The 14,596-nt window shown below is 44.4% G+C and overlaps 1 protein-coding gene across 1 annotated transcript in view; it reads left to right on the top strand.

The window, feature by feature from the left end:
* Positions 1–259: 259 nt before the first annotated feature.
* Positions 260–14,596, top strand: part of LOC147701391 (alpha-tectorin-like) — an 89,173-nt gene continuing 74,836 nt past the window's right edge. Inside the window, exon 1 of the mRNA XM_086930075.1 lies at positions 260–285. The gene's annotated coding sequence lies outside the window, so the exon portion shown is untranslated. The remainder of the gene's footprint in view (positions 286–14,596) is intronic.

Below are 14,596 nucleotides of genomic sequence, written 5' to 3'. Positions count from 1 at the left end.
AGTGTGTTTCCTTTTGCCACGACTGCAGGTTTGAGTGCATATAAAACATGGCCTCCAGAGGAGTGTGGACTCATGCCAAATATGGGTGGGCAGAGGAGAAAAAAACTACTCAAGAGTAATCACTAGCAAGAATAGTTGACACAGCACATTTACTTTGTGCAAATACATGCTGCATCCGTGATGTCTTCTGAGGTAGGGACTGACACCCTCGTCCCCAAGTGTATTTAAGTCGAGGGCTTGGAGAACTCAAACCAGCAGCTGAAAGGGCATTTCATCTGTTCAGAGGTAAGAACACAGTGTACTTGCGTTTTTGTCTTGTTGGGAGAAAAGGGTGGAACCGCATAGTCTATGCATCACAGTGATATTGCAATCATTTCGTGTCTCGAGATCATACCCCAGCCTGTTTCTTTGCATTCACTACTGAGTCCACGGAATAGCAACTGCGTCCTCGTGCAGCACACGTAATTCCCACAAGAATGATGGATCTTGCATGCATTATGCATTGTGGGTCATTGTTGTTAATGTTGTAGATGAGGTATCTGCTGGAGCACACAAGGCTCACGAGAGACCAGCTCCAATACATTGACCAGTTACTAAAATCGGAGATGAATTTAGCTAGCCTCACACAAGTGACCACAACTAGCATCCAGGTTCACATTTACCATGAGATATTTGTATCCAAACCGCGTCTCCGCAGAGAGAATTACAAGATAAACGTAAACATGTAGAAAACACACATTACATATTATACAAATATCCCAATAACTGGGATTTAGGCGAGATTACGCATGATGAAAATAGGAGCAGTCACTGCTGCTATCAAACACTCTGGCAGGATTCCCTCAGTGAGCAGGGATCTGAGGACGCAGGCAGGTCAAGCGAACTGTGGAGTTAAGGACAGCTACGCGGTCATTTAATGCTCGGCTAGTGCAAAACAAGCATACGCAATGCTTGCATCTGCATTGACTTATTTACAGTTATTTACACGTGTCTAAATTGTACTCACTAATGTCTAACACTCAGAGGCTGATTCACACAGGTAAAACTAAACTTACTCTTTTGTGTAAAATTTTCAATTTTTGGGGTATTCACAAACTGCAAATTTAGAGTCACTAACAGTAATCATACGACTGCTGAAAAGATAGGCCTGTCTATCCTGAGGACAAAAGCTAACACAAGCAGCACAAAACATGTAAGCCCAGATTTACTATATTTTGCAATAGGTTTGGGTCACTTTTGTGGCGCAACCTCGACACATAATCCTTTTTTGCATTCACTAAGCCACGCAAAACCACTTTGCGTCACTTTGTGTGATTAGTAACTAAATGCAGCACATGTTCCATGCATCCACCCATTTATTTTAACACAACCCAGATTCACAAAGACCTGTAAACCTGGGGTTTCACCAAAATGGTGCACCTGCAGCAGTAACGAAGAAGAACATCTTTAGATCTCTTATTTACTTCCTCTTTCCATGTGTGCTGCTTTCTGCTGCACACAGAAAGAGGAAAATAACCCTAAGGAATGTTTTGTGCAGAAAAGAGTCCCTTCCTGCCAAACAAAATACTGCCTGTAACAAAGGCACCCTTGCACTTTGGTACGAAGGTGCCTGTGTTGGCACTAGGCAGCACACAATATTTCTGCTCTGTATACCTTTCACGCAGCATTATGTGAAATAAAAGTAAAAGCGCCCGTAAAATTTTGTACCACCTTGTTTTAGAAGACAGTACCCAACTGTATTGTCATTACAATGCATATAACTTTACGAGGCATGCCTTTACAACAAATTTCACTTTAAAGTCGTGAATGGTAAAGGCATATGTGTTTTGCATGTAAATATAAGGTAAGTATATAAGGTTAAGGGTGGATTAGGAGTTTTGGGTTTGAAGGGTAGTTATAGGGTTTAAGGTGGGTTTTGGATTTTGTGTGGGTAGGGCAATTTTGAGGCAGGTTTGAGATTTTTGGCTGGACAGGGTAATTTTAGGGTTTGAGGTGGGTTTGGGTTTTCTGGTGGTAAGGGTTATTTTAGGGTTTAGGTTTTTGGGTGGGGAGGGTAATTTTAGGGTTTAGGTGGGTTTGGGTTGCTGGGTAGGAAGGATAGGAAGGGTAATTGTAGGGTTTAGGGCGGGTTTGGATTTTTAGGTGGGAAGTGTAATTTTAGGGTTTAGGGTGGATTTGGGTTTTTGGGTGAGAAGGGTAATTTTAGGGTTTTGGTGGGGGTGAGTTTTTGGGTGCAAAGGGTCATTTTAAGGTTTAGGGGAGTAATTTTACAGGTTTAGGGTGGTTTAAGGTTTTAGGGGGGAAGGGTAATTTTAGGGTTTAGGTTGGGTTTGTGTTTTTGTGTTAGTAGGGGAATTTTAGGGTTTAGTGGGGGATTGGGTGGAAAGGGAAATTTTAGGGTTTAGGATGGGTTTGGGTTTTTGAGTGAGAAAGCTATTGGTGAATAACAAACAATCGTAAATGTAGACAAAAGTGTAAGTTTACCTATGTGAATCGGGCCCCTAGTGTCCTACAACAGGATTAAGTCGAGAAGCAAAATGTTTGGTATTTAAGTGGTGTAGCCATTAAGATGGTGCACAGACCAATTCAAGCAATCTTCTCAAAGGAACCAGTCATAGATATTAATATAGGTAGTGCTTCTTTACAGCCTGCACATGGTACGTGTTTTATTAAGCCAATTATAGGTTTTTAGAATTCGTTTTCAATGAATTTGAATATACTGCATTTTCTTCATAATGCTGCATGTCTATAAACCTAAGATTGCAGTCAATTTGCCAAGCAACTGCATTACCCATGTACTCTTCCTAAGGTTAAACGTAATATTGATAGCACGTACATCCTATTAATTTCTAGACTGTACCAATTTAGCAACTATATTCACTTTTATTGTAATAGAAAGTAAGAGAAATATTCAAACCTCAATAAGAAATCTAACCAATTCATGTTAAACTCCTTAAGAGTGAACATCAATAAAAGAAGCATTGGTACTGGTGATCAATATGTTGACATGTTGATCTATAAACTATCACTTACAGCCATATAGCTAGCAAATATTGAAATATTTAAAAAAACAGAATGTGAGATAATAAAGATTATGCAATTGTTTAATAAAACACTGCCTTATGGACAAAAGACACTTCATAGCACTGAAATTTTGAAAGCCACCTTTTTAGTTTTATGGATACTTTTTATGGAGTCTGTTTCAGCCTTTTCTGGTTTAATAGTCTTCATTTTGTCCATACTAATTTCTAAACGTTTTTGTTTGCACATTCAGTAGACATGTCGCCAGTCACATTGGTGTGAACTCATCTGGGGAGGTGTAATATTTTTCTGTTGAACTAAGGCACCTCTAGTTAATACACTAAGGGCCTAATTCACAAAGGTAAACATATACTTTGGTTTAAGTTTACGGTTGTTTGCTATTCACAAAAGAAATCTTTACAAGTGCAGAGTCTCTGCACATAAGGGGATTTCCAACTAATATCTTTACATATGTGGGAAATCCACACATAAAAAGATAGGTCTTTTGCTAAAATTGTGCCAGTGTTTTTGCTGCTTGGCACTGGCATTCATTTGTAAACACTGTTACATATTCATGGTGGCGCTCTATGTGTGTATTGTAGCACCATTTATTTTAAAATATATAACTATGTAATATAAACTTGAACTCAAATCTACAGTTAAATCGTGAGGTAAGTTGTCCAGATGAAGTGGACCAGTGATTATACCTTGGGCTGTGGTGCTTAATTTTTTACAAACAAAGTACTGCTTTTTATGTGAGGAGACACAGCATTCATAAATATACTGCGTGTCAATCCCTTTGTGAATTGCAAACAATCGAAAGCTTACAGAAAAGTCTGCATTTACCTCTGTGTATAAGGCCCTTCATGTACATTTTAGAATTTCATGCCTTCCTTTTGGTCCTATAACTCAACCTGTGTCCAGTTCTGGTTTTTCCTATGCTTACCCTTCTAATATATATAAAAAAAACTCAGAACATCCTCTGGGCTTCTGATGCCTCCCTCCTTTTAAGAGTGACTTGGTTTCATTAAACCAGGCAATAGTAATTCCACATAAATTTTTTAAAACTGATTTGATCGGCATTATAAACAGGAGTGACACCCTTAATGCACTATCTTTCCAAAATGACAGAGAGGCTGGCCAATACCTTCTCCAAGACTACCTGTTGATCAAAAGTGTGCTTATGAAATATCTATTCTGATTTCCCTCACAAGCATTTGAGAAACACTAATACACAGGAGGGAGTGGTTAAGATGCAGAATGGATCATTTTTAGATGATGTGTTAACATTTAGCATTTAAGACTATAGAGTATCAATTGTATGTAAACTCAACTGTGATTTCTTTGGCAATATAGGATAGAGGGTCATCCATTGGACCTCTGAAGCTTGGAGGTGGGGCCTACACTGGGGCCGGCTGCTCACCAATTAAACGCCGACAAGCTGATTGTTGAGAGGCTTGCGCACCCAGAGCATAAAAAACCAAATGCCGCTCCGGCGGCACAAGTCTCCCATCAATAAGCCCCACCATATGCTATGGACCTTGGGTGAGTGCGCACATGAATAAAAGTCACAGTGGTTAAATCTGATGACTGATACAAAGGAGGTTTAGCTTTAACCATGTCATGTGCACTGAGCAGTATACCATGAAAGCAGAAAGAACAATTGATGAACAGAATACTGAACAATGTCAAAGATTCCCCCCACTACAGTGATCTGGGCCTAAGTCCATTGTCTTTTTGCTCCCTATCCCATTCCAGTTTAAACCCAGTCATATGCATATCAATCTAGACCTTGCTTCCCATGGGAACAGTCCAAAACGAACTGTGAACCCAGGTTCTCCCTGGACCGGAAAGAAACATCCTGGGAACACTTTTGTCATATAATCCCTCATCAACCAGGCTAGCTCGACTCCAGTGGCATGGAGAGCATGGGACCACGCCTGGGCATGTCCGCCTCACTCGGGGTGACGAATACAAAAAGAACACTTGATGGCCAGAATGCTGAACAATATCAAACATTCACCCCAGTACAAAGGTCTGGGCCTAAATCCATTGTTTTTGGCTCCACATGCCATTCTAGTTGAAACCCAGCTATATGCAAATCCGTCTTGATCTTGCTCCCTATGAGAACAACCCAGCCTGACTGACAAGTCAGATTCTCCCTGGACCAGAAACAAACATCCTGAGACCATTTTCGGGGTGTCACCCGCTCATCAGCCAAGTTAGCTCAACTCCAGTGACATGAAGAGCATGGGACCCACGTCTGGGCATACCCATCCCTCTCGGGGTGATAAATGCAGAAAGAACAATTGGTGGACAGAATGCTGAACAATGTCATACATTCACCTCAATACAGTTATCTGAGCCTAAATCCATTGTTTTTTTGCTCGCTATCCAATTCCAGATTAAACCCAAATATATGCATATCAGTCTAGACCTTGCTTTCTATGAGAACAGTACAACCTGAACTGCCAGGCCAGGTTCTCCCTGAACGGGAAATAAACATCCTGGGACAGGTTTCATCATATAACCTCTCATCAGCCAGGCTAGCTTGACTCCAGTAGCAAGGAAAGCATGGGACCCACGCCTGGGCCTGCCCGCCCCACTCGGGGTAGCAAATGCAAAAAGAACACTTGATGGTCAGAATGCTGAACAATGTCAAACATTCACCCCAGTAGAGAGATCTGGGCCCAAATCCATCGTTTTTTGCTCCCCATGCCATTCTGGTTAAACCCAGCTATATCCAAATCAGTCTTGATCTGGCTCCCCATGGGAACAGTCCAGCCCAAAGTGATAGGTCGGATTCTCCCTAAACCAGAAACAAACATCCTGGGACATTTATCAGGATATCACCCCCTCATCAGCCAAGTTAGATTGACTCCAGTGACTTGAAGAGCAAGGGACCCACGTCTGGGCATACCCATCCCACTTGGGGTGATAAATGCATAAAGAACAACTGATGGACAGAATGCTGAACAATGTCAAACTTTCACCCCACTACAGTGAACTGGGCCTAAATCCATAGTTGTTTTGCTCCCTATTCCCATTCCAGTTTAAAACCAATTATATGAATGTCAGCCCAGACCTTGCTCCCCATGGGCACAGTCCATCCCGAACTCCCAGGCCAGATTCTCCCTTGGACAAGAAAGAAACATCCTGGGACCCGTTTCATAATATGACCCCTCATCAACCAGGCTAGCTTGACTCCAGTGGCATGGAAAGCATGGGACCCACATCTGGGCATTCCCGCCCAGTCGAAGTTACAAATGCAGGAAGAACAATTGATGGACAGAATGTTGAACGTCAATCAATCACCCCACTAAAGAGATATGGGCCTAAATCCATCTTTTTTCTCCCCATGCCATTCCAGTTTAAAACCAGAAATATGCAAATTTAGTCTTGACCCTGCCCCTCATGCGAACATTCCAGCCAGAACTGCCAGACTAGGTTTCCCCTGGACCAGAAACAAGCAAAATTGTTTAGCTCCCCATGCCTTTCCAGTTAAACCCTGTCATTTGTTGACTCGGGGTGAATGTTTGCATAGTTCAGCATTCATTCCATCATCTGTTGTTCTTCCTTGTGTCACCCTAAGTGACAAGTGTATTCCCAGATGTGGGTCACCTGCTTACTGTACCAATGTATTCAAGCTAGCCTCTCTGATGAGGGGTGATACACTGAAGCCAGTCCCAGGATGCTTGTTTCCAGTACAGGGAAGACCTGGCTTGTCAGTTCGGTGGGACTGTTCTCATATAGAACAGGGTGAATACTGATTTGCATATGGCTGGGTCCAAACTGGTGTGGGGTGGCGTGGTGGGCAAAAAGAAACAATGGATTGAACCCAGATCTGTTGACTGGGGGCTAATGCTTGCATTGTTAAGTATTCTATCCATCATCTGTTCTTTTTGCTAATGTCGTCCTAAGTGGTAAGGTTATGCCCAGACTTAGGTCCAGTGCTCACTGTGCCTCTGGATTCAAGCTAGACTGGGCGATGAGGGGCAATAGCCTGAAACCAGTCCCAGGATGCTTGTTTCCCACCCAGGAAGGACCTGGCTTGGCAGTTCGGGCTGGACTGTTCCCATGAAGAGCAGGGTCAAGACTGCTTTGCATATGGCTGGGTCTAAACTAGGGTAGCGTAGTGGGCACAAACCGATAGATTAAACCCAGATCTGTTGATCAGGGGTGAATATTTGCATTGTTTAGCGTTCCATCCAACATATGTTCTTTTTGCTTTTGTTGCCCTAAGTGGGAAGAGTATACCCAGACCTTGGTTTCATGCTCGCTGCGCCACTGAATTTAATTTAACCTGGCTGACGAGTGGTGATACTGTGAAACCAGTCCCAGGATGTTGGTTTCCAGTCCAGGATGGGCCTCGCTTGGTAGTTCGGGCTGGACTGTCCCCATGAGGAACAGAGTCAAGACAGATTTGCATATGGCTAGGTCCTAACTGGTGTTGGGTGGGGAAAAAAAATGATGCATTAAACCATGATCTGTTGATAGGGGTGAATGTTGCCATTGATCAGCATTCTATACATCATCTGTTCTTTTTGCTGGTGTACTATGAAAGCCATGAAATATTTGCAAAACAAAGTACTAAAAATAATAAATTGAATAGTTACAACAGACATCCCAAAATAAAGGCTGACTTGATAACCTTCTCATTAATTTTGTACTACACAGTTGAATTATGGTCATATTAACAATTGCCAGGCACTTTATATGTAATCAACGCTGCCTGTGGTATTCAAATTGCACCTCTTGGTGTGAAAGTGTGTTCACTTGCTCTTGTTTTGTGAGATGCACTACGAGTATCCTGTGGATACATGTAATCCAATGCAGCAGCTCTTATAAATCATTCATTGGTGTTAATCTGATAAAGCCTTTCCAGTGCAACTTCCCACAGCCCACAAAAAAACTGTAATTAGAAACAGCTCGTAGCCTACCAGTTTCAGCTCCACAAAGGCTGGTCACACATTTGGTAATTGAATCACACATGGGCTGATCAGATTTAAATAGATGTAGCCCTCCCATGAGCCAAATGGCAACAGGCAATCACAGCCCTAGCTGGGCGTCTAAAATCACACCATCACAGAATCATCTGGAACCCTCTGGAGAGTGGGGTCGGGGGGAAATGTCTAAAGCTCAGGTCCTCCAAGACCACTCTCTAGCAGTTTAGTTTCTGGGTGCCACCCAGGCACTGGGATTACACTGAGCCTCAGTTCTTCCAGGACAGTCTATCCTCTTGCAGGGTAGGAAAGATCCTTATACAAAAAGGAGCTACAGGGGGAGTGAACAGGTCTTCCCCCACTCTTAAAGTCATACACAACACGGGACCTGTTCACATGGTGAATCTAATACTCAGATCCCTACCAATCCATTATGATTTCTGTTGGACCAGCGTTTAACCATATACCATCTGTACTATTCGGATCTGGGTCACCATTTTTAAAAAAAAAGAGAGTTAAAATTCAACTGGTGCGTTGGTTCTAACTGGTGTCTCCCTCGGGCAATCCCCTTCCCTCATGTGATGCAATCAAGCTTCAGATGAGCGTGAAAAAAAATAGGAGTGAAAAAATGTGAAAGGAGGTTGGTGGTGCCTCACGGAAGTAACACCATGGGAGTGAGCAGGAAGGTACTCACCTGCTTTCTCAGGTTCTCATCATCAGCGACCACCAACCCATAACAAAATAAGTTTTGTTATGGGTTGGTGGGGAAGAGGCAGGAAGAGGTGTGATGTTTCTGCACCTGGCTGTCATCAGTCCAACAGAAGGAGTAACCAGATGAAGACAATAGGGTAGTACAACCTAAAGGTTTCCTCACCTTTCACAACAGAATATGCAGCCCCACTCTTCACACCTATAATCCACCAAATGGCAATGCTCAGGAAAACTAATCAACAGCTTCTCCCTAACCAAAATAACTTTTATATTATTTAAAGGAGCCATGTCTCTTCACCTTTTACTTCAGCATTTAAGTCTTCTCCCTCCATGCTTCAAGAATGTAAGCAATACTCATCCACTGTCTAGGAGTACAGTCCTCCCTCCATCCTGTAAAAGGCCAGACTAGGGGATTCGAAATTGGATTCTACTGGCCTCCATTACTCTGGCTTACTCAAACCCATGCAAGTACTACACAAGTGACAAACATCAACATGCTTAACACCCTCTCAGATTGTTAGTGCAAAGGACTGGATAAGCATATAGAAGCAGAACTTTCCAAGAGTGGGCAGGTAGACCTCCACACCAGTGACTCAGATATGACCAGACATTTTTCTCTGGTCATGTTATCAATTCTCAAAACAAAGCATGTTACTCCAAATCCTCTATATGCAAAACTCACGGACAGGGTTAGTTGTCCACTGCCAGGAAATGAAGGCATGCTTGTTGTGACCATCATGGTCACAGGGTAAGTCCAGTACTAACTAATAATCAAGGAAAGATCTTGGCCTTATTGCACATGCTATATTAGCGTGGCACCAGGATCAAAATTCCTACGTCAGGATATTGGATTCACAGTAGCGTCGACAGGGCTGAAGACCATGCTGGTTTACCGTGCAGGGCGTCTTCCTGGCCCAAGAATCAGGAAATGATGAATACAAAGGTTACATCCGTATGTGAATACAGATATATTATAGGGAGGGTAGCAGCTGGGGTCAATGTGAGAGTTGGAATTTATGTAACAGGGATTAGGTAGGAGACTGATTCAGCACATGGTATGGGTGGCTGGAGAGGTGGTGAGGCATGCCACCTGGGAATCGTTTGCTGGTTTACAGGAGAGCCTCCGAATGCAGAACACAACATGATCTGTTTCAGCATTTGGAAAGTGTTGTCATTGTCGCCTGCCCCCACCCCCACACACTGACATGCACTGCCCTTGGTGGGCAGCAGACACAGTTCCTAGGGGAAGCTACACACCTATGTTGCTTCCCCCAGTTCTAAACATGTGCTGAGTTGCACAACTTTGCACATATCCTCTCATAACTTATTTCAGAGCATAGCAATCGTAGTGGTAGGAGACTGCACACTCACAAAGATAGAGGAAATATTCTTTTTGCACATAGTATATTGGTTGTTAAATGTTGTTCATGAAGAAAATTGATGACGATGAGGATTTCAAGTGTTTTCAAATCAGACCATGGGTAGGTGCTCCGGGTAATGGAAAGTATACCTCCCAAGGTTTGATGGTGCTGATTGATATCTTCATCACTGCACAGAATACAGCATTCATTGGATGTCCTGTCATCCAGATGTGTGTGTGTTTGTAGGGGCCATTGTGAACAATGGGTAAGTGGCTCGTGTCATCTTAATGCACAAAAAGCAACCTCCAGGTGAAAACCTTGTTTCTGCTCCTAGAATGTACTGACACAGCGATGGACCCTAAGACCACTGCTTGATCACATCTTCATGCTATTGGAATCTCCAATCAATGGGCAACGGGAACTATGAACCTGGTCACTAAACTATAGTGCATATCTATTACTTTCTGATATATTTTTGCTATTTATAATATAATAAAATAAATATGATCAGAGCTGCTATAATTAGGGCAAGGGTCCTATTAAGAGTTTTTTTTCCATTTACTCAATTTCTAACTAATCGGTACCCAACAGAAACCTGCTTCAAAGACACCTCCTCCTTCCAACAACCTGCCTGCCTCCCGCTACCCCGCTAATGATAAATCAACAAGCTCAGATTAAGAGGGAATGGTCATGGTGAAAGAGACTGCACAGACTGCGTCGCAATCATATGTTGACGAGAGTCCTTAGATCAGAGGACAGGCTCATGGAGACTGTGTGTTCTGATGTAGACATCCACCATGCATCTAGGAGGAAATATGTTAAAAGCAATATTTAAAAAATACTAAATCACATTAAGAGGTTGTCTAGCCTCTAGAGGCAGCTCATGACCACTGGAGAATGTAAATTCCCACATAACTCATAAAGCACTTCCTATCATGTATTCAAGAGGTGGGACATGATGGGTTACTGAGTCTGCCACTGATGGATCAGCTGCAGAAGGTGAGGTAAGTAATTGTGTGTCCCACTACAATATCATGCATACAGGTGCCTGTTCCTGGATTATTCATACATTAACACATTTATTGGATTTCCTAACATGGTATCCTGCAGGTGATGCCTTTTGACATAATGAAAATATTAAAGGAGAACAGCAGACTGCTGGGGAAGCTTACCCACTGTCACCATGAACCTGTAGGTGGAAAAAGTGTGCACATTTTTCCTTCAAGGCTGTGATTTCTTTCTAGCAGTCACTAACCCTTTGCATGTCATTCTATTGAGTAAAGGGACCGTGGCTACTGGAAGGAGTCACCCTTACCTTGTGCAAGCCAGAGACAAGTCTGGTCTAGCCCTTGATAGTAGGAGACTCACTTTTTAGGTCTCGTCCTATTAATCGCGCAAGCGATATTAGGACAAGAGTATTGAGGGCAAACCAAGCTCTGAAACCACCAGGCGGATTACGTCGAGTGCATGTGCTCGTGCAGCGCTTACAATTTGCTCCCCACGCCGCCTGCCTCCGAGAGCTTCACTTCAAAGGGATCCGCTCCCCCGCACCCTGCTTCACACTTTTCACGGCCACCAGGCCATGTCTCGCATTTCTCCTCCCCTCCTCCTCACAGCAATGCCAAGAGCTTGTTTGTTCTTGCCTTTCATCTCCTACCCGTCTTATCCCATTGTTAACATTTCCACACCTTTGTCTTTCTATTAGTCATACCTGTCTGTTCGTCTCTGCTTTTTAGTATGTGCCTGTTTCCCTCTTTCAGTATTTTGTAAATTAACTTGCTAACTGTCCTGTGCTGTTCTTCATAGTGCCTCTTACGCACACATTTTAATGACCGGCGGTTCAGCGCCTCACGCGCACATTTATTAAGCAGTACCTGCTACGTAACATACGCTCTCCTTTACTGTTTCTTCCTCCTTCATTTATCAGGGCCACAATCATGCTCTAATTTTATTTCATTTTTCTCCTCGCTTTCTCCTATATCTTTCCTCTTTTTACTCTCCTCTGCCCTCCATTTCTTTACCATCTGCATCGCCCCTGATGGATCATGTATGCCACTTGTCCGCTGCTTCTCTTCTGTCTCAATCCCTTGTTTCTCTTCCTCCACCTTGTTTCCCGGTGCCCCTGTTTTTCCCTTTTTTTTTTCGCTTCTGGCTATGTTTCATCCCGCCCTTCTTCTTTAGCTATTTCGTTCCAAGTTTTACTCCCCGGTTTTGCCTTTCATCCTGCCACTCTCTCCATCTACCCCCTCTCTTCTCACAACATCTCTCCCTCGTTATCTCTTCTTTACCTACCCTCTCCTCTTTAAGTCTTTCAATCGCTCACGTTCTGACTAATTTTTGTGTTCCTTCTTCCCCCTTCCGTCGACCCTCTCGTTTGTCTTTTCGGCGCTCTTCTCCCTCACCCACACTTTCGAGATTTCTCATCTTTCCATATTTAACACATGCGTTTTATCTGCCTTCCGTTAGCCCTCTCCTGCCTTCACTTCTGGTTCATTCTGTGCATATATCCATCCTTCTTGTATCAGGCATATCTATATTTATCGGAAATCATTCTGCCTCTGTCTTTCACTCCGCTTACTTATTTCTATGTTTACACTCCTTGCTTTATTCTCTCTCGTTCCTTTTGTGCATGTCCTCACATTAGCGCCCATTTACCCTCTCTCCCCTCCACTTTTCCAAGTTCTCCATCCCTAGCTTTCCCAATCACCCCCATCTTCTACTCTTTCTAAATCCGTTTCAGATCCAGCCCCCCAACGCCAATCCCTCTCTCTCGCTACATCCACTCTCTTCCAGACCCATCCCTTCTCACCACTATCTGCCCTTTGTCTTACACATTCCCCTTTTCTCTCAATTTTTACTTTTCTTCCCGCAACCCTCCGTTTCCTCCTTTCCCCCTGTAATTCTTTTTTCCAGTTGCCTTGTTTTCTTCTCGCGCGCCTCTCCCCCTTTCACTCTATTCCCTCACTCAACTCCTCTCCTCATTCATTTTCTCTAGTTCAGTGTCTTCGCCGCCTCCCCGACCCTTCCCTCATTCCGTTCCCCCCTCAGCCCGATGCTCTTCTCTCATCCCCTCTCTCCCGTGCTTCTCCCAAAGGCACAGGAGAGGAAGCACGCAGCGCGAGCTCCTGCATCCTCTTAAAGAGACAGGAGCTTGCGCTTTCACTCGGGGAAAAGAGCAAGACTTGAGGAGTCTGGAGGAAAGAGAACAACCTCACACATCTTGGGAGAGGGAGTGGTTATTGTGTAATCCTCTTTTCGGGGCGGTGTCGCACTGCACGTTTCCATTCTTCTAGTAAGGAGTACTGCCATGAGTACTGTAGATAGCGTGCAACAACGTGCTGTCTTATACCGTTGCTATTAAAGGCGGCCATTTCAGACGGGGCTCCTTGCCTGACTAGTCCTCAGTGAGTCTGAACAGAGAAGGAGCCTTGGGTGAAAGGGGTTCAGAGGTAGCCACGAGTACCACAGCGCATTGCCGAAGCTGGGCTTGCTCGCGTTGTGAGGGTTCAGACTAGGGCACTATTTGGGTGGTTTTAGACCAGTGTGTTTACAGTTCTCGTCTTTGTTCTGCCTTTTCTCACCTGTCCCTCACTCCGCCACTGCTGATGGACGAGTGCAGCAGGTTTCCCGCCTCCTCCCCTATGGGGATGGGGCTCTGTGCGCATCACCGAGCATCTGCTGATGGCGTTTATTCATCGGGCGCATGGGAATTAAACCAACACAACCTCCCCGCCTCACTTTCCCCACTGCCCACCCCTCCCCACATCCCTTCTCACCAGGACTGCTTCAGCGTCCTCACTCTCCTTCTTGTCTGCTTTTCGCATGCTTCATATTTGCTTCATCTTTGCTTCCCTGGCGCCTCTTCTTGTTGTGCCCTTCTGCCCTCTGTTAGACTCGTTTTCCCTTGTTTTTCTGCCCTTCTGCCCTCTGTTAGAATCGTTTTCTTGTGCCTTTCTGCCCTCTGCATCACCACATCATCACTCAGCGCTACCCCAGCATCACTCAGCACCACCACATTATCACTCAGCACCACCACAGCACCACCCAGCCCCACCACAGCACCACCACAACATCACTCAGCAGCACCACTCAGCACCACCACATTATCACTCAGCACCACCACATTATCACTCAGCACCACCACAGCACCACTCTGCATCACCACAGCATCATTCAGCACCACCACAGACCACTCAGAACCACCACATTATCACTCAGCACCACCACATTATCACTCAGCACCACCACATTATCACTCAGCACCACCACAGCACCACTCAGAACCACCACAGCACCGCTCAGCACCACCACAACACCACTAAGCACCACCACAGCAGCACCACAGCACCACTCAGCACCACCACAGCACCACTCAGCAGCAACACAGCATCACCACAGCACCACTCAGCACCACCACAGCACCACTCAACGCAACCGCAGCATCACTGAGCACAACCACAGCATCACTCAGCGCAACCACAGCATCACTCAGCGCAACCACAGCATCACTCAGTGCAACCACAGCATCACTCAGCGCAACCACTGCATCACTCAGCACCA

Source organism: Lissotriton vulgaris, chromosome 7 (assembly GCF_964263255.1).
Source record: "Lissotriton vulgaris chromosome 7, aLisVul1.2, whole genome shotgun sequence".
Classification (NCBI taxonomy): Eukaryota; Metazoa; Chordata; class Amphibia; order Caudata; family Salamandridae; genus Lissotriton; species Lissotriton vulgaris.
The sequence above is the reverse complement of the archived record's forward strand: the minus strand, read 5'-3'. Positions and strand labels throughout refer to the sequence as shown.